This window comes from Strix aluco, chromosome 7, assembly GCF_031877795.1.
Source record: "Strix aluco isolate bStrAlu1 chromosome 7, bStrAlu1.hap1, whole genome shotgun sequence".
In the NCBI taxonomy this organism is placed as follows: Eukaryota; Metazoa; Chordata; class Aves; order Strigiformes; family Strigidae; genus Strix; species Strix aluco.
The window spans coordinates 18076283-18100962 of NC_133937.1; the positions used below are offsets into that span (position 1 = coordinate 18076283).

At 38.9% G+C, this 24680-nt stretch overlaps 1 protein-coding gene across 3 annotated transcripts in view; it reads left to right on the forward strand.

Annotated features, from left to right (window-relative positions):
* Positions 1 to 24680, forward strand: part of NDST2 (N-deacetylase and N-sulfotransferase 2) — a 140184-nt gene that overhangs the window by 14061 nt on the left and 101443 nt on the right. Inside the window, exon 1 of one of the 3 annotated variants that reach the window (XM_074830645.1) lies at positions 2043 to 2173. The exons of the other annotated variants lie outside the window; for them this stretch is intronic. The gene's annotated coding sequence lies outside the window, so the exon portion shown is untranslated. Of the gene's footprint in view, positions 1 to 2042; positions 2174 to 24680 lie in introns of those variants that run through there. 3 annotated transcript variants of the gene reach the window in all.

Genomic DNA, 24680 nt, shown 5'->3' on the forward strand with positions numbered 1-24680 from the left:
TTGGAACTCAACAGTGTGAGTTAAGCAAGCATTGTATATATATTAATTCTTCTTACTGGTATTATAGAGTGGTATGTGCAGTTTGCAGCCTTGAAACACTAGATCTGTGAAACTTGCCGTGTTCTCTAGGACTTTTTTCCTGTCTTTGGGGAATAATCAGTTGCAGAAAAAGTCATACCTTGAATTACTTCCTGTATTTTGTCCTTTGGTCTTCTCTTCTGTGGCAATAGCAGTAGTGTTTTGTCCTAAATGATAGGGAAGCTTTGCTAGCATAAAGGGAGAAAACCCCATAAATCTAAGCACTTCTAGGGAAAAAGGAAGTGGAGAGGTTGAGGGTGGGAGGTCCTGTGAAACAGCTTAATATACAGCTTATGAGTCAGTAATTTCCTTTGCTTTTGCAGTCATCTTGTCCAGATTTGCTATTTTCCTTTTCCTTATCAAGCCAGCCTCCTTTTCTACCCTACTCCTTTAGGGAAAAAACCTGCAAGAATAACATGCAGTGGCACAGGTGTTTTTTCAGGCCATGAAACTTAGAGCAAGGAAACAGGCAGGAATCCACTGCTGGAACAGCAGATCCCACAGATACTAGGATAAATGATGATCATATCCCTCTCCTAATCTGCATACTGCATGTCCTAACAACCCAGATCACTCACCACCTTGAGTTTGTCTTGCCTGTGAAGAAAGAAGCGTGCAGCTTCAGAGTATATTCTAACGTAATAGCTAACATGCAAGGTCTTTAGACAAAACAAGTTATTGTGAATGATTACGAGGAAATTGAGGAAATCCTTTTAGACTCAAGACTGAAGCAATAGTTCAGAGAGGTATGGCTCCCTTAGTTCCATATCACCACAGAGTTGTTTCAGTAGTTACACTTTTTCAAGTTTCCTTTTGAGGGGAAGAAAAATAGCACTTTTTATTACTGTATTCTACATTAAGAGTTCCATGTTATTTTTACAGGAAGGTTGTTCCTTTTGTAATTTATATCTGTAGGGATTTAAATTTGGGGGCTCTTAGTGGAGTTGCTGTTCTGTAGACTGGAGTATTTTTTATTACATCAGACCTGTTTGTGTTGCACTTGATGGTGTAGCTGAGCAGTCCTGTGATCTGGTACTTTGTTCTTAAGTAGTTCTGAACAAAAATCTGTGTGATCAGTGGTCGTGAGGCACTATAATTAAAGCAGACCCATTTTTCCATATCACCTACTTCAAATCCATGTCTTCAACAGTGAAGAGACCAGAGGTTAACCATCAGTTGATCACTGTGTTTAAACAATAAAATGCTTCATCTCTGCTGTGTTACAAGGCCACCCTTATTGTAAGACTGTTGCTAGCAACCTGTGTGCAGATTTTTAGGTGTCTGCCTCTGTAACTGTGGAATTTCGTTAGTTCTCAGAGTTGTGATTGGTATTTAAATGATATTTTTATTAACTTAGCCCTAGGAAATTTCCACTACAGAAGGCAAGAGGCAGTCCTTGCATCCAGAAGCTTACTACTTGAAATAGTCAGCATACAGATTTAACGAGAAGTACTGGATCCGGCAAACATCCGTGTTACTGCCTGCTGACCCATGGCTTGCAGGATTTTTTCATTTCTGAGGGCTGCACAGGGCTGGTTGTGAGCCACCTGCCCTTTATGGGGGAAAGGAGGGCTGGTGGTAGGAGCAAGCATCAGATCTTCTGGAGCAGAAAGTCGGGGTAGGAGACAGCCACGGACTTTGCTGATAGGATTTGAAAAAACAAACAGGAAGTGAGTCATATTCATCTTCCTTTGTCAGCAACACCCACAGGAAAAAGTCACTGGATACATGTTTTCGATATTAAAGAACAAACTTACTGTGCAAGGTGTTGAGGCTTGGAAGAGATATGCTGAAGAGGGAAAATTGATGTGGAGAAGTCCTTTTTTAGATGTTTTTAAAAGGAACTTAAAGGAGATGTTGATTTGTAATTGACCTTTTCATTTTGTGCCCAATGTTGAATTCAGCTGTTTGAGATCTTCACGGGGTAGTTTGTCTGTGCTAGAAGTTATTTTTTGAGATCAAATGGAAAATGGCATTTGCTTGAGGCCTTTCTGTAAAATGCTCTTGCCTTTTATCTCATCTGCATAACATGTATCAGAGGAAGGTGCCTGCTGTGTCTGCTGTTCCCTCTCCTCCTTGGCTCCTTAATTAGCAAGTAAGTATGTTTAATTATTTGTCAGTACTATTTCAGGGAAAGGTAAAAACAGGTGAATTGAGTAGAACGCAGATTACTCATTGGAGATAGTTAAACTGAATTCTCAGTGATGAAAGGAGAGAAACAGGAGAACTAGCTTATACACAGGGCAGGTCTTTGTCCTGTCTTAGTGTTTGTGGGTAGATTATGTACTATTGTATTGTTTTTTCAGAGGACCTGCTAAAATGATGGTTTTCCAAGTAGGTGTCACTGGATTGTGTCACAGATTCACTGGAAGCGTGTGTATGGAAGGGGTGTTCACTGGAAGCAGTAGCGGTAGCTGCAGTGTTTGTACCTCTGCAGCTTCAGAGGGGTAATAGAGTCAGGCAAGTGGGACCATTGTCACTCACAGCCTGTCTTGACAAGGAGGAACTCAGCAAACATCCATCACATTTAACTTCTTAGCATTAGATAAACATGACAAAACTAATGAAAAATTCTGTTTCACTGTTGTTTTGGTGTATGATCAGTTTGAATGTCTCTGGCTCATCCAGATTGAGCAGTCTTTGTCATAGCCCATCTCTGAAGTACCAAAAGACCTTTTTTCATATGTCCTAAAAGCACAGTGTTATTGATACTTGGTCACTGCTAGTGTTAGATGACTCGAAACCATTGCATAAGCTTCTGTCATTTCAGAATTGGTGGTGATCTCATTGTTAGGCCTGTCAGAGATTTCATTTAATATTTTAAAAACTGTTGAGTCATCTGTAATTGTCCTTCTAATAAATGGAGAGATTATTTGACCCAGGTGAAGCCCTGATGGCTAACATCAGTGTTTAGATATCCATCAGTGTTTTCCAGTTGTCAATACAAGAAAAACTGAAATCAAATAAGAGTACCTTCGAAGGTGGATAGCAAGATATTTAATCTATTTCAGGGCCACCTGTAATTGCAAGAGAATGAGTTACTGGCTATGCAAAGCTTCTTAACTGGGGAGTGGGTCACATACTTGCTATTGAGGTTTTCAGATGGTGGAGTGGAAGTTAGCAAGCACACCGATGGGGATTTGGTTCCAGCTCCTGTCAGTAGTTCTGGCCAGATCAGGATATAACATCCACTTTATGGCAATGAAAAGTATCAGGAAATGCCTTATTCAGCCTGCTCTAACAATTTGGGTGGATGAAGAGGACAAATTACTGTATCAGATCCTCCAAGTGTATTTCTCCCTTTCTGTCAGTTAGCTAAGTAACCTCTTTCAGTAATTTTTAGGTATCATTTGGCTGTTTTTTATATATGCCACTTTCTTAATTCTTTAAAAAAGCATCATGAAGGCACCGACTGCTGCAAACTTCACATCTTGCAGGTAGACATTATGTCTGATGGAAAGTTCAGAAGAACAATACTCCAGTGATCAGCTAATTCATACAGCTGTTAGGCTTGTTCCTACCATCAAGGGAGGAGTGTCTCTTTCTAGTATACCACAGCTGTGCTGACAGAAAACCCAGCAGCCCTTTAAAAACTGTATTTTACCATTATGCTTCACGACAATGGTATTGCTGTTATTTCATGATGGGACCTTGGTCCTGCTGTTTGTAGGCCTGGGTGTTGAGCTGTGAGGGAGGTGCTCTGAGCGCTGCTCTTTAAGCCCAAGTGCAGGGTCACAGAAGGGGTAGTATTGCTGGTAAGACACCTCATCTCAGATGCAGAAGGTGCAATGTATACGTTGTTGGTAGCTTTCATACTGATTACAGCATCTCTGTGAATTATGGTCATTGCAGAGCACTTTCTATTTATGAAATAGTTTCTTTGTAAAAGAGATATTGACGATTTCTTGTTTTGAGTAGTGGTTTAGGAATAGATAGCTTGCTGTCATCAGAAAGGGAGACTGTCAGTGATACTGGAAGGTAACAAATTCAGTTCTGGCCAAAGGGAAGATACTTCATTGAGTGCATAAATTAATCTGTGGAACTTGTTGCTGCAGTACATCATTGAGGATAAAACTTTGTGGGGTCAAAAGTAATCTTATATTTATGTGTTAGGCGAGTAGTAATTGTTATATAGACAAATCCTGCAGATGAAAACAAACTTTTAAGGCCTTTTGGAAGGGACCGACAGCTTCCTTGAGCTTAAAGTATCCCTAAGTGTAAAGGATAATAAGGAGGACTACTTTTCCTGATGACTGTTTTGCAGATTTGTCTTCAAGGCTTTCTTCTGCTAGTTTTTGAAATACCTGGAACTGGACAGTACAGATGGTAGGATACTGATGTGAATGAGTTTTAGGCCAAATTCAGAATGACGTTTTTATGTCCTGGATAATTTTTGAAGTGTTTTAAATAACTGATTCTTACCAGACCACAAATAATTATCAGTATCCCACTAAAAACAAGGTGTTACATTCAGATTATTACACTGGTGATAAAATATTAGGTAGAAGTGTATTCTGCAACATAGGCTACTTAAAATAAATGTAGGGTTTTGACAGGATTGAGGAATAATGTAGAATTTTTATTTTTTTTTTTTTTACAGTATCTTCAAGAACCATAACAGACAGTAGACCTAGTTGTTTGCCTGGATCAGGCAGACAGTGGCACATCTTTAACCTGTTCTCAAATCATGTTCATTTGGAACAAAGTCCAGTGTTACCTCATTTTGGACTGAAGTCTGTCTGCTGTTTTGTTTGTCTAAACCTTTGTCCTTGTTGAGAAGAGAGGTTAGAGACCCCTGCCAGTGCTGGTGCTCAACCATTCCTCCACAGGAGTGTGACTCATAAGTGGGTAGCTGTGTTTCCGTGCTGCTGATACAGGTTGGATATGGGTGGATTGAGAGATGCTCTGGCAGCCTGTTGATGTTGTTTTGTCATTTATACATAAAAAGGCAGTGTATTATCTGGTCCTACTGTGCCATACCCGAAGTGCTGGGCCAACACGCTGGTACAGAGCAGCCCTCAGTTTGTTTGTAGCATTGATGCTCCCTTGACGCATCAGGGCATGGCTGGGGCTCGGCAGGGCTACCTGCTGCTTTTCTGGCCAGATTGCTCCTGAGTAAGTGTGCAATGCCACAAGTTGGAGTGAGAGAAATTGAGTTGGTGGCTTATGGTCACAAACACAGAAGTATTTTCAAAACAGTCGTTACCTCTCTTAAATGATTAGGCTTCTCTTTGGGTTTTGTGCAAAAAGTAATATTTAGATCCTTATTGGTTCTGTTAGTCCCAGTTTTTTAAAAATTAATTTACTTCACGTATTTCATGAGCAAAAAGACACATCAACAAACGTGTGTAGTTGATGGACAAAATACTGACACTGTATTAGAGAGTTACTATTTGCTATCCATTCAACCATCAAATGCCAATAAATAATGGTATCAGTGTATTGCTATTATACCATGTTATACTTTGGGTGTGTGAAAACAGAGGAAGAATTGTCAGCAATAGAAGATCTGAAAATAAACTGTTTAAAATAATCCAAGCATCATAACTTTGGGCATCTTTTGCGTTTATGTGTTTTGCTTATGCATTTTCACCTATGCGCTGGACTTTCTTCAGCCTGAGCTCCATGCCCTTTTTTGTTGCGGTATCAGATAGTGGCCTCTGAGAGGCATGACTGATCTGATGTGGTATCACAGTTTATAAATAGCTCTAGAAAATTAGGGCATGCTCCCAGTTAGGGCTGAGCTCTGTATGTTGGAAATGCGTTGGTGGACCAGGACTGGCATGGTAAGGGATGCTGCTGCCAGGAGCTAAGGTGTGTTGGGAATGGTTCATGATCTCAGGATTGGAATAGTAGAAGAGGGAGTAGGGAAGAATAAAAGGAAATGTGTGCATTTTAACCGGTGCCTTCTGTTTTTTTGTTTTCCTCATTAGCAAATTCAGTGTGTGTTAATTACTTTAGATTTTTGCTACCTCCTTGACTTGTATTATCTCAAAGTCCCAGTGATATGACGTGAGACATGTTAGATAAAGATTTTTGTATACAGGCTGATGGAAGAATACAGTGTAAATGGAAGGAAGAGAAACCTTTTCATAGAAGTGTCCAAATAGAATACATTTAGATTCCAAAGGCACCTTTGTGAAACAGATGTTACTTAAGAACGTTTATTTTATAAAGTACTGGAGAGAAATTAATGCTACTGAAAAGTTACTTTTTCTATATAGATATATAATATTCTTATATCTGTCCTCTTCTAGCATGTGGTCATTGTGCACAGTGCTTTATTGCCACCTATCTCCTCTCATCCCCCCATTTCCTTCATATCCTGTCCTTTATCCTCAATGTTGAAATTAAAATTTATTTAATACTGCTAAAACTAGGGATTCTGATTTTGGTATATCGGAGAATAAATTTGTGGTTGGAATTGTTTTCATCCAAGCTGAAATTTTGTCTGCTTTCCTGCAATTTCTTGTGTGGTACAAGAGGATATTGGCTATGTATTAGTGCATATGTGGCTGAAAAGGATATGTAGAAGGAGAGGCAGAAGCTGGTATTTTCTTTCCCTGTGTTTTTTAAGACAGAAACTAAATCTAGTGAGTGTTAAACAGATGGCTATGTTGTTGCATAATAAATATTTGAAGAAAATTAAATTATGTCCTGCCTGTTTGCTGACGACAGTTCCAGCCCCCATAGTAACAGCAGTAATAATAATAGGAGGATTTACAGTGTATTTATTTTTTAATTCTCAAAGTGAGGTACGTAGGAAGGTCATATAAGGAGATTTTTTTTTTAATGTGGGAAAGATCAAGTGTGATGTGCCTGAGGTCATCCAGCACGTCAGCAAGTCTCTTGAAAGAGTGAGCAGGTCCCCTTGACTCCCAGACAATACTTTTCCATTTTAAACCATGCTGACTTGCAAATACTTAGTTGAGCATTTCCTTCAGAACTTCATTGTTGATTTTTTTTTTCTTAATTCCAAGCTAATTGTTTGAAAATGTTAACCTGCCAAGAGGAGATAATAAAACCAGACTTACATTCCTGTCCAGTGTACTTGAGCAACAGGCTTGCTATGAAAAACCTCCACTGAAGGCTCTCCTGAGAGTTTTGTTGTGAAGAGGAGAAGGTGGTGGATGCCAGAGATATGATGAAGATTTAGCTGAAATAAGAGATTTTATTTATACAGCTGAGCTTCATCTTGTGATATTAATAGCATACAGGCATTTCTTTTGAATAGAGAGGATGGATTCTGTATTTAGCTGAGGTCAGTGTGCTGCTCTTTCTGACATGAGCCAGAAATCCTATTGCCGTTTAGCTGTTTGCATACATTACCTTGTCTTTACTGGGAGGACTCTTTTATTTCCTTCTATAAATCATTCTGATGTTGCTAGATTGAAAGTTGTGTGTGAAGGTACAGGATAAGAGCAAGAACTGTAATATCTCACTCAAAGGTGAGAAGCTTGGACTGCAGATTGGATCTACAGCAGCAGAAAAATTAATCTGGTTGATGGTACACCCCCTTTTCTTAGGACTCTGCAGACATGCTGGAAAGCAAGTTGAGGAGTTTATGAATTGTCCCAATTACCCATTTCCTGCCAACTCTTACTGATATTTTTCTGTCCTCTGACTGGAAGTAATTGTATCACGTGATAGAAGTGGAATTGGCGCTTATCACATGGTAATTTGTGTGGTGGGAGTAGTTTGCAGCTGTATTGCAGCAGAGTGTATAATCTGGAGTGTGAGTGGGATGTCTTTTTCCAGTTGGTGGGGAGAGAACAAGGCCTGGGATTCTTTACTGCCTCTGTAAAAAATTGTCATCTGCCCCAGCTTAAAGATATATTAATAGCATCCTGATCTCTTACATGCATGGTTGGTCCTGTTGCCTGGATACAAACGTAAAGTGATTAGAAAGCTATCATTAATATAAAATGAACAAAATAGGTCGTAAAAGTACCCAGTTAGATGTTTTTCCCGTGTGCCCACCGTGCACGTTGGTACTTGGCTCTTTTCCTTGCTTGTTGCAGATTGTGCTTTGCTGTAATGCTGCGTTAGGCTTTTCACAAAACTGCAAGTATAACCTCTGTGATATTTTCTGCTAACTCTCTCTCTCTGTGGTTTCTTCCCTGTTCTTTGAAATAAACCCTTATCAGTTTTTCTCACATCATTTGTACCCTTCTGTAATCTGTTACCTTTTGTGTGTCTTTGATCAAATGCTGTCTTGTCTTCTTAACTTCTTTCAGTACGCAATTGTATTTTTAGTTTCAGTGTGCTGCATTACTCTTCTTGGTAAATATATGCACTGTATCACATAAAGGAGCGTTAAACATTTCTACAAAAGGCCCTTGTTTTTTAGCATCTCCCTAGGGTCTTGTAATGGATTTGTTAGGGCTCTGGGGAGATGTCCCTTCCTAACCTAGTTTCTGGTTCAGTGGTTCTCTTTTCCATCATTTCCTGCAGCGTTTCCGATTTTCTTTGTGAAAATATATGCTCAGTTTTGATGCTGCTCTTACCTCTTTTTTGCATGCTTCTTTCAAGGGTAGATGAAAATGTCTGTGACAGGTTTGGTAATGTTTCTTCAGTTAATTCTCTATTTCTTAAAGTCTGTTCACATATAGAAGCACTGTACTTTAAGGTGTTATTTTTCTCTTCCCAGCTGTTCTGATAGCACTCTGTGATAGTGTTGTTTTCAGGGTGAAGTAACTAATGCAATTTTTTAGGTCTCATGACTTAACAACCAACTGCTAGAGGTAGACAGCAGTGACCGAGTTCTTAGTTTGCTTCAGCTGTGAAATAAATTGTTCGCTTAAACCCTGCCTGTGTAGGCCTTTGGTATAAACTGCCAGAGAAGGAGGAGTGAAAACAGTGATACGGGCTTCCTAAATTCAGGACAGTAAAAAATTAAAGTATTTCTTGCTTTCTCTTGGAGAATCATTACATATGTTGTTTAGCTACCAGTATTACTGTGAATGAGTGCTAAGTGCAGGCATCTTACATCTGTGCTATTTGGTGATTAGGGAAAGGAATGCAGGACGATTGTTTAGTGGTTAATATGCTGTAACGGAGATTAGAAAATTTGACCTAGGTCCCTTGCTCTGCTTTTCATATGAACTTTGGTAGTTTACTTCATTGCTGCCTCAGTTCTGTTTTTGTCAAATTAGGATAATACTTATGTTCTTATACTTGTGTGCTATCTCTGTTTCTTTTGAAAAAAGTATATGGGACGGGGACTGTCTTTTGTTAGGCATCCAGAAGTCTGATTATATATGCAGATACACTTGTGTGCTTGTGTATGTGTTTAGGTAGATAGATAATATATAGAAATCCTAACCTTGGCTGAAGCCTTTTGGTGTGTGCTGTGATGTAAATAGCAATGAGAATATGGTTGAAACAAATGATATGATGCTTTCTCAACAGTTTGGTCACAAAATACAGCTTCCTGTTTTTAACTGTAGGTGATGTTTTTAGGTCTTGCCATAAATACTGTATGATAGCTTTCAGAACTCATACATCCATGCACAAATATGTAAAAGAAAAATTTCTATCTGCCATTTCATGACTTTATTTCTTTGATATCATGATTCATTTTATTATAATGCCCATTCTCCTTTTTGGCTTAGTTTGTGTCATAAAATGTGCTTACGAGAAATAAAGGAGAAGATGAGAATGCCATATCCAGTCAGAGAAATTGTATGTGTAATATGCTGTTTTGTTTCCAGTAGTACCCGATGATTGGTTGTTTTGGAGGAAGTGTTAAAATCTCCACAGTGGACAATTACATAATTATGAGTGAGTTTCAGAAACACTGAAGAGATTTAAGCACACACATCTCACTGAAAGACAAGGAGGTTAAAAAAAGCCCTAACTGTATAAATGCCTATCTCCTTTGTGTTTGTAGAAACTAAAGATGTTTCTATTTTCATATTTATTGCTAGATTTAACTAAAATACTGCTCTGTTAATAGATTACATGGGTATGCATGGCTGCTTCTCCCTTAATTCCTCCCACTTTAAATAACTCGATTTATAATTTTACTGTGAATTTTTTTGTTGCTTAAGGTAAACATCTTATTTAGGCAAGAATTATCAGCTGCACAAATATTGAACAGTGAAGACTAGCTAAGTAGTAGGCTTGTGGAAAAGAAGCAGGTGTTGTAGTGGATCATACCTTGTACATGAGTCAACAATGCAAATAATGTTTATGAAGGAGCCCAGCGTCTGAGACAGGTAGTCTTTCTCTATACTGTGTACTGGAACTGTGTACAGCTGCAGCTTGTTTGCACCATACTTGAGGAGAGATGAGGACCAACTGGAAGTAGCTCAGGAGAAAGCAATAGCAATGAAAATCTGACCCACAAGTAAAGAATGAAACAAGCAGAATTGCTTAGGCTGGAGAAGTTAAAATAATTTTAAAATTTTACAGTGTGCTGCAAAGAGAAAAATTTCTCCTCCATGTTTATGCAGGGTAAGACCAGAAGTAAAGGGCTTAAATTGCAGAATTAGAGTAGACTTCAGGAAAAACTTTACAACAGCGCAAGCAGTTAAGCAGTAGACTGCATTGCCTAGGGACCTTCTGGACATTCTGTCCTGGAAGATGTTAGTGGAGATAACAGGCGAATGTGGTGGGAATGCTTTAGATATCACTGATTCCACCTGAAAGAATTTCCTTCCAAGTCTGTTTGTGATTTCAATGGTACCGACATTGTTTCTGTATAGCTTCCCTTCAGTGTTAAGCATACTCTTTGTCCTGATAATTTTCATTGCATTTTCTTGAGGATTTTTCTTTCTGCTAAATACAGTTTCAGTCAGGGTGGACTTAAACACAGTAAATGTGAAGGTTTGTGTTAAGAAAGCGTATGTTAAAGAATAATATATATAATGTCAATATTATTTTTTTCTAAATGTCTTGTTTACTTTTTTACCATGCTGATCAAATGACTGTTTTCACTGACACATGACATAAATTCTTACAGAGTAACTACAGGTAATTTATAGATCATAACTTAAAACCTCCCTCTGTGTTTTATTTCTTTCTCATTTTCTTTGTTGCTGTGGTCCCAAACTGCCCAACAGCACTCTCTCTTAGAATTTCCTAAACTAATTCATGTTATTCTGTGTATTCAACCAACCTCACTGAAAGTTATGTTCAGTTGAAATTTTATTTCAGTTTTTGCTTTGTTTTGCAACTATTTAATAACAACCTGAAAGAAAATAGATGCTAATCTTTGAGAGCTCCACAAATAGCCTTCTTCCACGCTCAAAACTGATCAGTGGTTCTTGTTTTGTTTCTTTTTGCCAGTTTCCCGCTTGTGACAGTACTTTGTTCTTCTTGCCTGAACAGCGACTTGAGTAGCCCTTTGTGAAGGACTTGACCAAATCTTTTGAGAAAGTTCCAATAAACAATGTGTTCTTGTATTCCTTTACTCCATCGGGGTTTTTTCTAATCCTTGAAAGAATTCAGCTCCTTAACAGATCTACCTTGTGTTCAATTCATCTTGTCCCCTCAACTTCGCAGAAACCTTCAGTGTTCACATGCTCAGGATTCTCCTTCCCTCTGTTCTTGAGAAGTCTTTGGGTTTTTGCAGACTTTCCAGTTTACAACATTTCAGGTTTACTTTCCTATGCTGAGGTGGTGCTTACAAATGGGAATACAGGACCAGTATCCCATGGACAATTTTCAGTGGTGTAAATTCTCACACAGTCCCACTCCTCTCCCATGCCTGCATAATCTGGTGCACAGGGCCATTACAAGTATTTGTGCAGATGCACAATGCACTAAATCAGAAATTGAAAAATACCTGGCTTACCGCAGCGTATGCCAGCACAGGACAGTGACAGCACGACAAAGGCAATGTGCAGCTGCTTCATGTGTGGGAGAGGGAGGGGAAGGAAGGGAGATACCTGCCACCTTCTGACAGTGCTGTTGACTTAACCTGGTTTAAGATATTTTGGATTATCTGTATTGGTCTTTTCCTTTTGCATTAGGCAATTTAGGCTGAGTAGGAAATTCTCAACAGAAAGTCACAGAAATGTAAACACAGTAGTACTGAAGAACATCATGTTTAGCCATGATGTTAGCCACCTTGTCTCATTGTATCTTACTGAGAAGTGTATGTTTTTAACATCTTTTTTACATCCTGGTTTTTTTTAAACTTGTAAGATGCTGAATGTTGGGAGGTAAATCCAGATGTAGATGAAGACACTAACAGAGAAGAACTAGAGATACTAGAAATTATGAGAGAGCATCAAATTTAGCTATTTCCCATTTGTGGGGAGGCACTGGAGAGAATGAAGTCAAAAAAAAGTTTAACCTGAAATGTGTATTTGTCTGTGTGCCTAGGGGAAGAGTGGAACTGGAAAAGTGCTAGTGTTTTTCCAAGCACCAGAAGGCTTTGGAGTGCGTAGCTATGCAGCTGATAAACCAGTTTGCAGATGCGTCATGGCAGTAAAAACCAAATTAATAAGGTTTTGGGTTATACAAATTAAAGAGAAGTTCCTTCTTGAACAACTGTGAAAGTTAACTTGCCAAGTGTGCAGGCCCAAACATCTTGTTTCTATACAGATGTAAACCAACTGAAGAGAGTTGAGGGACAAATCACAAATGGGTACACGCTAAGGGACCAACAGGCAAACATGCTTGCCTTGGCTATGTGATAACTAGAAGTGTAGGTGAGAGATGTGATAAGAGTCTACAAATATTTGAGAGGCACATACTTGAAAGATAGAAACTAATTAATTTAGTAAGGTGAGAAGGGGCATAACTAGAAACAAGGGAGTGAGATTATGAAATATATTAAAGGATGGAATAGTCTGCCCAAAGGAAAGGTTGGAAGGACAAATGTATAAGATCAAATATATGAGACTAGTAGAAAGATTCAGGAAATATAACATCAAAGAGTCAGCTTTCTGATGAAAATAGATTGAACAATTTAGTAAGTCGCTTTTACATTTAATTTATGTTTGCTTTTGAGGTATTAAGGCAAGTTGTCAGCCTCTCTTAACTCTTCAATTTTGCCTCCCTAATGCTTCCTCCCAATTCAAATCTATGTTATTGCATACTGTGCAGGGATTTGCCAAGACAAGGTTGCACTGAGTGGTGCCGGAGGGAGACGGTTCACAGCTCCCCCTGCGGTGTTCGCCCCTGTCCCACTCCCAGCCCCTCTCCCAAGGGATGGGGGCACCCTCTCCCCACATCCTCCAAGCAGGAGGTGTGAGCAGCCACAGGCGAAGCCGGGCTTAGATGCTGCCTTTCTTTAGAAAAATGTTTTAAAAAGGAACAGTTGGGCAAACAATGAAAAAAGAAGCAAGGGGAGAAGAAAGGTGAATAAGCTTTGGGAATGACTTTCAAGAACATTGTCTTGCTACATTTGGCCTAAAAGCTGTAGCTGCAAATAAATGGGAGCAAACTAATAGCAGATATAGAGGTCTAGTTGCACTATTTTGTTCCTGTTTGCATCTAGGTGAACAAGGGTGAGGGAGCTCCCAGGCTGCGAGTTACTATTTGTGTTACGTGCAGCGTGTAGCTAAACCTGCAACTGATAGGATGGTAAGAACAGGAGCAAAATCTTTTTAGCATAGAGGAAGCAGCAGAGAATTTTTCCTTAATGAAATAAAGTGCATTTTAAATTGCAGCCAGAAAGTCAGTTTGACTGCATCTGAGAGGATGGAGAGCAGCCCTAAATTGCTCCATTTGGCTTGTGCGATAGGGTAAGTAGTAGAAGGTGTTCAGGTTCACTGCTGCTCTCGGTGGCTTTTTGTCTGAGTAGATGTCAACTGCCTGCTAGTGTTCTGGTGTGGCGAAGGAGGACGATGAGGAGGAGTCGCGTCAAGCTGCTGCTTGTGAGAGGAAAGATGCAGTTATGCTTGGCATTTGCTGTCTGACTCCTGCTGGCTAGAAGGCAGCCCTGGGATTAATTTGAAGAGATTATTTAAAGAATTTGGAAAGAGTACCAGTTTTGGGGCTTTCCTTTGTAAAGCAAAAAACCCTAAACCTTAGTTTTCAAACAGCACTAAGTGAATTTATGATGCTACATTGTATTTCTGTACATGGTCTCTACATGCAGTCTTTACAAGGATTTAAACTGTTGTCTGCCTGAGCTCTGTTATTGAGGACTTCATCTGAGAGTGTGTTTTAATTTTTTCATTATGGAGTAAGGTCTTCATGTGAAATTTAAAGCCAAGTTCTCAGTGCCATGATGCTTACGGTCTTGGAAGTTGCAACCCTCTGACTGGTGGACTGTCAGCTTTTAAAACAGGCCAGGAGGTTCTTAGCATATTCTTCCCCTTCCTGCTTTTCCTTTTATATAAGGGGGAATCAGTTTCAGTGATTAAGAAATACTGTCTTCACTTTCACTTGACATGTTTTTAAGGAGGCACAATAGTGTGTGCACTGTCTTGTTGAATAATTTGCGTTTAGAACAAAGCATTTGTTTGCTCAGCCTGTGTGCAGTGATCTTCATACTTGTATAAAATAAAGTACTCTTTGATCTTTCTTTCCTGTGTATCTCTAATCCAGACCCATTTTACACTCCCCTCCCCACACCCCAGCTGGAGGGTGTGCTTGTAAGCCAGGCATTATTGGCTTTTGCTCTGTGTGCTGGCTTCTGAACAAAGGTGCTGAAAAGGTGAGTACTTAACTTCCATCCTCTTTGATGCAGATTTTTGTTCAGAGGAACTGATAAATTCAGACTCACCAAACCTATCACCTTAAACTGTGTCTTGGTTTGCAATGGAGAAAATCTAATCTACCAGCTCATAAAATCGTGAGTGTCAGCCATCAAAGCACTGTTAAATTCTGGTTTAGTGTAAATTGTGTGGCATTCTGCAGCACTGCAGATCAGAGTAGCTGAAAGGTTGGCATGTTTCATCTCTTGAACAGATTTGAATTTAGAGACAGAGAAATCTCTGACACCCTGAAAATAGTAATAAAAATACAATTCCTACCCTACGATGAGCATGGGATGGTGTGGCTGAGAGGAGTGCTTGACTACCCATTTCCTACATAGTTGTGTGAATTCTTCATCAAATCTAATGTATGTCACATCAGCTGTCCTCTGAAAGTAGCTGAGGTACCTGATCATTAACTGAAAGGAAAAGAAAACAAGCTTTTACCAAATCGAGAAAGCTACTTATGAGATGGGGGATAAGTTTAATAGTATGCTCTGCTATGAATACTTAGGAATTTCTCGAAACCTTTCTCTTCAGTCAGTGAAATACCGAGTGTGCCAGGCATGCAGCAGTGCAGTGGGGGGGTGTGTCGTTTTACAAGTGTTTCCAATTGGCAGTGAATCGAGTAAAACAACAAAGGATTAGTACAGAAGGGAACTTTCAAAAACATCTAGAGTGCTTTATGGATAAGAAATAATGTGTTTTATCGGCATGCAAACAAAACTTTGTTTATAGGAGAGTATTAGTACTTCAAGGAAGGGTAGATGAAAGTAAATATGTGATACTGTAAGGTCTGTATTGGTCTGTTTTCCATGAGACTGCATTAACCATCAGAAATGGGATGTCATGCATAAGGTTTGAAGATTGTTCTTCAGGAGCATTTGTAAAACTTTATGTTGTCAGATATTATATGTGTATTTGTCTTCTGCAGACTGTTTTCCTTATACATGTTCTATATTTAAAAATACTGGTGTTATCTACCTGTAAAACCACTCCGCATTAGAGTACTAGCTTAATATTTTAGGAGCCGAAGAGAGTCATGGGTAAAACATTCTAGAAGTTTCCAGCTAGTAGCCTAAAATATACTTACATACAAGAAGGTATGTAAAGTGAATATCTTGACTTCATGGAGAAAAATATCTTGGAATGTTCAAGATTAAAAGCAAATATTGTGTATTCCACTAGAAAACTGGACTTTTATACTTGATAAAACTAGAACATGCTGAGATACATAATTTTCAATTTTGTCAGTTACTGTTATTGCTTAATTTTTCCTGTAGTAAAGTTTTAAAGAGATATCACTGCATTATTAAATGTGATTATTATACATATTTAATAAAATATGTATTAATTACTAAAAATCATGATTTAAGTATTGCCTTGTCTTGTAAGAAGCTGTTAAACACTTTTTTTGGAGAGATGTGGGTATTTGTTAAAAGGAAAGGTTGGAAGAGCTCCTGTTCTGTAACTGCTATTTGGATTCTGTTTTTGAATCCACTTGTTTTAAAAAGCAGTGTGTTCATGTGTGTTCATGGTACACTTGCTGTTGGTCTGATCTGGAGCCTCTTCATCTTGTCTCAGAAGATTTGTCTATTGATATCAGAAATCCATGTTAACGTGCCACTATTGTATCACAATCGTGTTTTTTGACCTTATAGGAATATTTCATGGAGTTTATTGTCCAAAAGGTGTTACATGTTTTTATTTCCTTTTTTAACTTGTTTTGATTTTTGTTTGGGGGTTGGGTTATTTTTGGACTTTGGTCATTTCAAAGACATCTACTAAATTTCAGGGCATATATTTGAAATCATGAAAGACAAAGCAAGATTCTTTTCCTGCTTTTGTGTATAGATAAATATTCCTGGTGGAGCAAGATCTTGTTCTGTGATTCTCTTGCTCTGACATCTATGAGAAAAACCTTTCTGACTAAGGACACTTATAATCTCTTAACAGAAGGACACTAAAATAAGTAGTCTACTGCATACAGCTCAAAAACTAGTTCTTTGTGTCAGAAGTGTGTCCCTGACTGACATTTGGCAGAACAGTATGAATTGAATTAGAGTTTGCAGTTGTATTTGGCATGTTTCTTCTGTCAGGAAGTGGTGAGGAGCAATCATGAGGAATACAATATACAGAAAGATTTGCAAGCAAACAAGGAGCAAGCTTAATAGCAAGAGGTGGCAGGTAGATGTAAGGATCTGGCCTGGAGTTACAGTTATGAGGTTGCAATTTTATTTAATAATCATAAAGAACTCTGTACCTGGGGGGTTGTAGAGAACAATAATTTCCAATAAGGTTTAAATCGGCAATTATCGTGGTACTCTTGAGGCTAGGCATCTTTGGTCCTTTTACCGTTAGCAGCTAAATCATGTGCGTAGTGGTACAACTGAATTGGAAAAAGCATTTTGTTTTTTTTTCTCTAAAACTTTCTGTTGTAGACAAGGCCCTAATAGCAAGCAAAGCTTCTATGTTGAAAAGTGTTAGGTCAGTTACTGAAGATAGTTGTGTTTTTGTGGTTGTCCTCTAGAAGGCATGGATTCCTTAAAAAGAAACAAACAAAAACCCCAAACCGATGCCTCAAACTCCCTTAACTTTATTTCCAAATGTGATACTTTTATAAAAGATGGAGTTTTAGGGATCTGAAGCAAGTTGCTTCTTTCCTCTTTTCATTTCTCTCACCCTTTTAAATGAGTTACTGTATGCCGCCTTCATATCCATGTAACTGACTGAGCTGTAGACATGTACTAACTTCTTGCATCTAACAGAAGTGCAGTAAGTAATGCACAAGTCAGATTTGTTAAATCAGACAGCCTGATGAGACCAGAAATACAAAATATTTCTTTATTTGGAATATAGTCGGATTTAGCAATGTAATTTTAGGTACGGAAGGAAGCTGACTGGTCATCCCTGATGTTCTGTGGTATCTGTTTCTTTGTTCTCTGATTCGTGATGGAGGAAGGCTTGAACACCACCTTTGATACATGTGAAATCTGTAGAGGGATCTTTGGAGTCCTTACATTAACATACTGCATACTACTCTTCATTTTCCATCCCCAGAGAACTGATGGTTTGGAGGTGATTGTAAGTACATAAGCTTACTGCAGGAAAACCTTCTAAGCCCCCCCTTCAAATCCTCACTCAAACCAGAAATTCGGGCACAGGGCAAAGTTTCAGACCTCTGTGTTAGAAACACCGGATTTGAAGATGGAGTGCTCTTCTGTTTACGAGCTCTGGGCATGTGGGGCTGTGTTATCAGCAACTGCCTGAAGCAGGCCCTTCCTGTTGAGGGATTTTTTTCAAGACGACTGACATGTCCCTCACCAGTAAGCAGTAGCATCCGTGTGATGCCTTTAAGATGCACTGGCTTTCGTGGACTAGAGTATACGGGGGTGGATATTGCATTGAATTTAGTGTCTCTCCCAACTGGTAGGATTGTTCCCAGCTGTCAGTGACTGACAGTAGCTGAGTTGCTGTCTCAGAGTTCAAGTTAATGGAATTTGCAGTTCAGTTTCCCTTGCATTGTTTGGCAGAGATGAAATTTCCCATGAACTAGAAGAGCAGGAGAGATTCCACAAAGTAGAAGCTTTGCATGTGTGTTGGGTCTGAAAAATTGCTGAGAAGTGCTGCCCGCCCTTAGTCCTTCCTGGGGATAGCTTCTTGCCAACAATCATGCTTTCAGGTGTTTCATTTTGTTCTAACTTCTTATGCTGTACTTACTGGAGAACATCTCCAGTTTCCAGAATAGCATTAAAAATGTGATAGATGTATGTTACATGATTGTCATCTTATTCTTTCTCTACACAGATGGCACTTTGTTTGGATTTAGAGGTTCTCTTCTCTCAGCAGGGGTAACTACTTTGTTTATGCCAAAGAAAAGGAGCACAAGTGTCATCAATGCAATTCAATCATAACTTAATGTATTTACTGAGCAATAAATTACATTTTATCCTGTCTTTTTTCCTACTTGTTCATTTTTACGAAACAGGTTGTCTTTGTCCGTTATGTTAATGTGAAGGGATATTTGAAATAGCTGTGGTACACCATGTACAATGGGACCTGGGTTTACATGCTGATTTTTGACTGTTGTTCTGGTAGTGTGATTCCACTGGAGAGCCTGCTGGGCTCTGTTAGAGCTGCATTTGGATATAGGCAGTGTTAAGTGCGGGCTCCTGAACATCACAGAATCAGTAGGATGCTTTAGATTTAATTTATTTTCTTTGAAGACGACTGTTATGTGACTGAGAATCTCTGTCATTTTCCAAAACAAATAAGTCTTTTGAAGCGTATTTCCCTTGTTGGTGCTCTGTTTTAGAGTATCAGAGTATCTAGAGTGGAAGAGTGAGTTCAGTCTGCTGCAGATACAGTCAGTACTGACTAGCCCACAGTTGTGGCACAATTATATTGCATGCAGTGCCTTGTTCCCTCCTTTCTGTCGGTGGTTTGTACCTGTGAACTTTGGGTATGTGTATGAAAAGTATCTTCTAGTTTAGAGTGTGTTTGAAAAGATATGAAAGGCAAAGAAAATAGCAAGTGTTTGTTACTCAATGTTGCGGCTTTTCCATTGTCATTAAACTATTAAAATGAAACTCCAAGCACCCAGAGTAAGAAGATGATATTTAGTTCGCTAATCAGATAAGCAAAGAGGGAAGAGTTAATGGATGCAATTTTATTTTCTGGATATACTAAGCAAGAACAGTCTGAGCAGAAATGCATATGTGTTTCAGACTTGAGGTATATTTTTCCGTTAAACAGGATTACCTTCTTCAGTTCTGTATTTGCTTCCTTTGCATGTCCTATTATAAACAAGACCGATAAAAATTATCTGTCTTCTTCAATGGAATCACAGATAACGAAACTTCTCTTTTTCCACACTAGTAGTGGTTTCCCATGTTGATAACTGCTCGTGAAGCTTCTCAGTTCTCTGATATCAATCTCTTATAAAGATCCAGATATGCTTGGTTTCTTCAGCCTTTAATGCCAGTTGGCCAATTTGAGAGATTTCAAATATGTTTGGTTAAATGTGCAAATATTGTGTTAGACGATTAAGTGTGGCTATACTTCTAGTCACCCTAAGAAAGGAATATTTCTGACTACTTATGTACGTGATGCATCAGGCTTTAGGGACTACTTCTTTCCTGCACTGAGCATTTCTGATAAGATAGCTGATAAAATTAACCTTGTCCCTAGTTGCCTGGGTCTTTCTTCCATAGATTGGAGTTTAGTATTCCATTTTTTCTAAAATCCTTTCTGCTAAGAGGGTCATTGGAAGTTATATCCAAGTAATGGGGTTGAAAGTAATCAATCTCAGGGCTATAGGGGATGATATTTATAGTGACATAATGACCCTTTTGGGGACCTTTTCTCTTTGATACAAAGTACTCATTTCAGTGTCTGCTGTTGTGGTTTAAACCTGGCCAGCAGCCAAGCACCACACAGCCGCTTGCTCACCCTCCCCCACCCCAGGGAATGGGGGAGAAAGTTGGAGAGGTAAAGGTAAGGAGAGTTGTAGGTTGAGATAAAAACAATTTAATAATTGAAACAAAATAACAATGATAATAATAACAGTAATAAGAGAAAATACAAACAAGTAATGCACAATGTGATTGTTCACTACCCGCTGACCGATGCGCAGCCCACTGCTGGCTAGCAATCCCAGAGAAGCGAGAATCCCGAAACTGCAATCCCGGAAGCAAGAAAGGGCTTATTGATCAATCCTCATCTATATACTGACCATGACGCTGTATGATATGGAATGTTCCATTGGCCAGTTTGAGTCTGTTGCTCTGGCTGTGCTCCCTCATGGCTTCTTATATACCTGCACACTAGCAGGACATGGGAAGCTGAAAAGTCCTTGGTTTATTAGCAACAGTGAAAAACATCAGTGTATTATCAACATTCTTCTCATACCATATTCCATACTGAATCCAAACCACGGCACTATTCTCGCTACTAAGAAGAAAAAATTTGTTCTATTCCAGCTGAAACCAGGACATCTGGTAAAATCAGTTTTCATTTTTGGTACATTCACCATCACAAGGAAGTGTTTTCACTTGAAACAGTTCTTCTGCCTTGCACTTTGTTTTCTGAATGTACATGGAGAGTGGGAGTTTGACCATGTTGACTGCTGAAGTCTTGTTTGCATGAATGCATTGAGAAAAAGTGAAATTTAACTTTATAAAGATAGGAAATCAGTATGTAGTAAACTCAGGTACCTTAAATCATGGTGTGAACTTCTTATTCAGAAATAAGTTAACCTCAGTTTGCTGTTCCTTTACCTTCCTTTCCAAATGCCCAAAGAATAAAAGCTCCCTCCATGTATGTCAAGGAATTTTGCTAATTATCTCCCTTACTGATCTCAGTGGCATAATTGATGCAGCAGAAGTCATACAGTAAATGCAAAAGTTCATAATGTTTATCACTTAGATTTTCTCAGCTCAGTGTTGTGGCACTGACTTTGGTGGTTGTTCAGAGTCCTAAGAGCAGTCTTTACTAGAGGTCACATTATAATTAACATCAGCCTGATGAAAGTAGCCTAATTATGGTCTCAGAATTGTACTATAGTCTCTTGAAATGCACAATAGATGATAATACTGAAATTAGCGTGTAGATAATGTATTGTTACCTAGAATACTTAGTGCAGTGTTTTGTAATTCCCTTAAAGGGCAGGAAAGGATACAAGAGAAAAGAAGAGATAGAGAGGTACATACACAAATGGGAAACAGCGTAGTACCATGTAAATATGATTCTGGGTTTAAAAATCTGGTACTTTTTTGAAGACATGTCAAATATGAATATATTAATATTTTGGAAGCAGTGAATAGCACAGGTAATTTAAAATCTCCTTTTTTACATTGCTTTATCTATGCAAGAACAAAGAGTTATTCAGAAGAGCTGAGCAGAAGGAAACCTAAACTGCTAACAGGAGGTACTTTTTATTATGCCCAAATTTCTCTGTTGAACTCATGGCCATGCTTGTTATTAATTCCAAGGTGTAAATGGGAATCAGTGGGACTGGGCATGCATGACTGATGGAAAAGAGGAAAAAGAAGAGCCAGATAGAAGAGGGTATAAACACACATGATACAATGTGTGAGTGAATTTCTAAAGACTGATTATTTTCATTAATATTTTAATTTAGGATTTCTTGAAACTTTTCAAAAGGGGTGGAATGGCTTATTTCAAATTGTCCAATATTTGAGCAAGATAAACTCCAGCTCTGAATTGTCTTCTGTACTATCATATAGTTTCCTCATATTCTGAACTAATGGTCATCATTAACTACCAGGGAAATGGTGCATCAAAATTCACTCTCTGTTTCTGGAAGATGCTTTTTGTGGAAGGGGAGCTCCCACAGAAGACATTATGATTCAGCTTACCTTGTCCTCTGTTCTACCTTTCCTCTCAGTTCTGTAATTTATAACTTCTTTTGTTCTTTCTTACCCTGTTGATAGTGCAGGATTCCAAATCCTTCAGTTGTTCTCTCCTTGCAGCTCCTGCCTGGATTCATCCCAGCTGACTCCTGCAGTCTAGTAGAGGGAACCTCAGGCAAAGCATGTAATCTCATATTTTGGAAATCAGGAATCAAAAGCATATGTTTCAAGTAAGGAAGGGAGTATCTCCATCTTAGAGTACCTTAACTGCTGCCAGAGTGGCGGGTCCCATGGCAAAAAGTGAATAATCTGGTAAATTTCCAGCTGTCATTAAGATATCCAGTCAAAAAAATTGTTTTTAAGTCAAGAATACTGTAGACTATTTCTTTTACTGAGCCACTTGGGAGAATCTGAATGTAAGGGAATTTGCTCTCTGTGCACGTAGCATTGAAGGCAGTGGATGTGCCTAAGTCTTTCAGCCAAGTCCTAAAGGCAGCAAGCAGTCTTCAGGGTCCCTTGTCCAGAACTGACTAGTTGGCAAACTGTCTCCCCTGCCTGAAGTGGCATCTGAAGCTTACCATTTGCCATGTAATTAGTAAGAAAAGTGTACATTTATTCTTCTGGCTCCACAACGCTTTAAAAGTGCTTCACAGCTGCATGTCTATTCCTCTCCTCGTGCTCTGTGGCTCTAATTTGTGACTGAGCTGTTTTCTTGCTCTTTTTTCTTAAGCTAAAATGTTCTATCTTGGCATAAGAAGAGGTTCCTCTCACTTTTGCTCTCTGTATTGTAACTTCAGTAGTTGAATTTGAGTTAGAATAGTGGCTTACTTTCTAAGCCAGTACAGGTGAGGAAAAGCACCAACACGGAGGGTGTAGGTACATCACAGTAATGTAGTGAGGGGAGAAAAAGAGAATAATGGGATGACGAAAGGCAAAACATTCCCTGAAATGAGCTTCTAAAAAAAGCACAGAGAGAGTATGTGTGTGGTGGAGCAGGAGTTGTCTCAAAAAGCTGTGTTTTTTCCCTGGAGGCTCCCATGTGCTATAATTGAGTCAACATGTCAAAGTGAAGTATGTGGTGAGCTTTGGGAGTGGGGGAAAACTGCTTCTTTTGCACATGCAGGGCTTGGATGAACCCTGTCTTAGAGCAGTAATAAGCACTCTGCCTTTGCATTGCTGAAGCCACAACACAACAGAATAGCTGTCCAACCAAGCTCTATAGCCGAAGTTTCTCTAATAATTGCTTTAAGTCTTTGTTTGGTTGGGAAGCCAAGAATAATTGGCTTTGACTTTGCTTCTGATGCAGGTGTGAATAAAGATTATGAACAGAAGGGAAGATGACTGCGCTATTGAGATACAGGCAATGCAAGCTGCACGAGCAAAGGCCTTCCTTAATTTGTTTCTAAATAGCAAAGAAACAAATATTTGTATGTCCCATAGTATTTTTTATGTTGGTGTAATGTTTTGGGCATATACTGACTGTTCTTTACTGTCTGATTTTTCTGTTTTAAATGGATGGAAGAGGGATGATTACAACACTTTGTCCTGGTGGATAGTTGCAGCTTTTGGCTGTGTAACTTCATGCACGATGCTGCACTGACACCTTTCTCCTTGGCCATAGCTTGCTGCAGCATTGCCCTAGGAATTCATATGAACTTGAAAATCCTTTAAAGCCAACGTTTCCATGCTATCAAGCTAATTTTGTCTTGATTGTTTTTTTATGTAGAGTCTCTACCTTTGGCGCTTCCATATTTTATAAGTCATGCCTACTGACATATTTGATGTTCTGATTGTTTCCATAGTGACAGCAATGGCAGAAACCTGCAAACAGAAGGTGACAGCATTGTATTTTAAAGATTAAATGTTTCACAGAGGAATGGTTTGAGGGGGTGGAAATACAGTAGATTTTTCCAAGCAGTCACAGAATATTTAGGAGTATTTACTTGGAGGTCAGAGAGAAAAGGCAGCAGGACAGAAGGATTGGTTTGGTATTTTGGCAATTGTTTGTGTGGGGAATCAGTGAACACAAGGTCAGCCTGGAAAATATGAGATGTTTTCAGCAACATGTCTCCCTTCTTGCTGCTCCAAAAGATGATGAAATTTCAAAATGCAGAAAGCTGCAACGTACAAATTATATTCATAGAAGAGGTAGAAGTTAACATGCCTGTGAGACAATGTGTAACATACTGTTGTTTCGTAATTTCTCCTTTCCAGATTCATAACCTAAGTGCAGGAAGCTTTTAGCATTAGAAATCAGACACTTACAAAGCCATTAGTGAGCGCTTGAACCTCCTTTTTTTCCTCTGGTAAAATCAGCTGCCTGATTTTATTTTCTGGGAAGCAAGGCTTTATCCCCTTTCATTACCCATCATATTACCGTTTTTGTCAGTAAGATACCTTGAGAGAATGCAGGTGTTCAATTAAAGTCCATGTTGCAGCAGAGAGGGTTGTTTTAAAGCATTTTGTAGGAGAGACAAGCCTCCCTAATGTGTCCTTTTGTGGTAGCTGTTGATGCTTCTGTCTGTGGTGTGGTCACTTGAAGCAGTTGCCTGAATTATAATGTATGCCCACC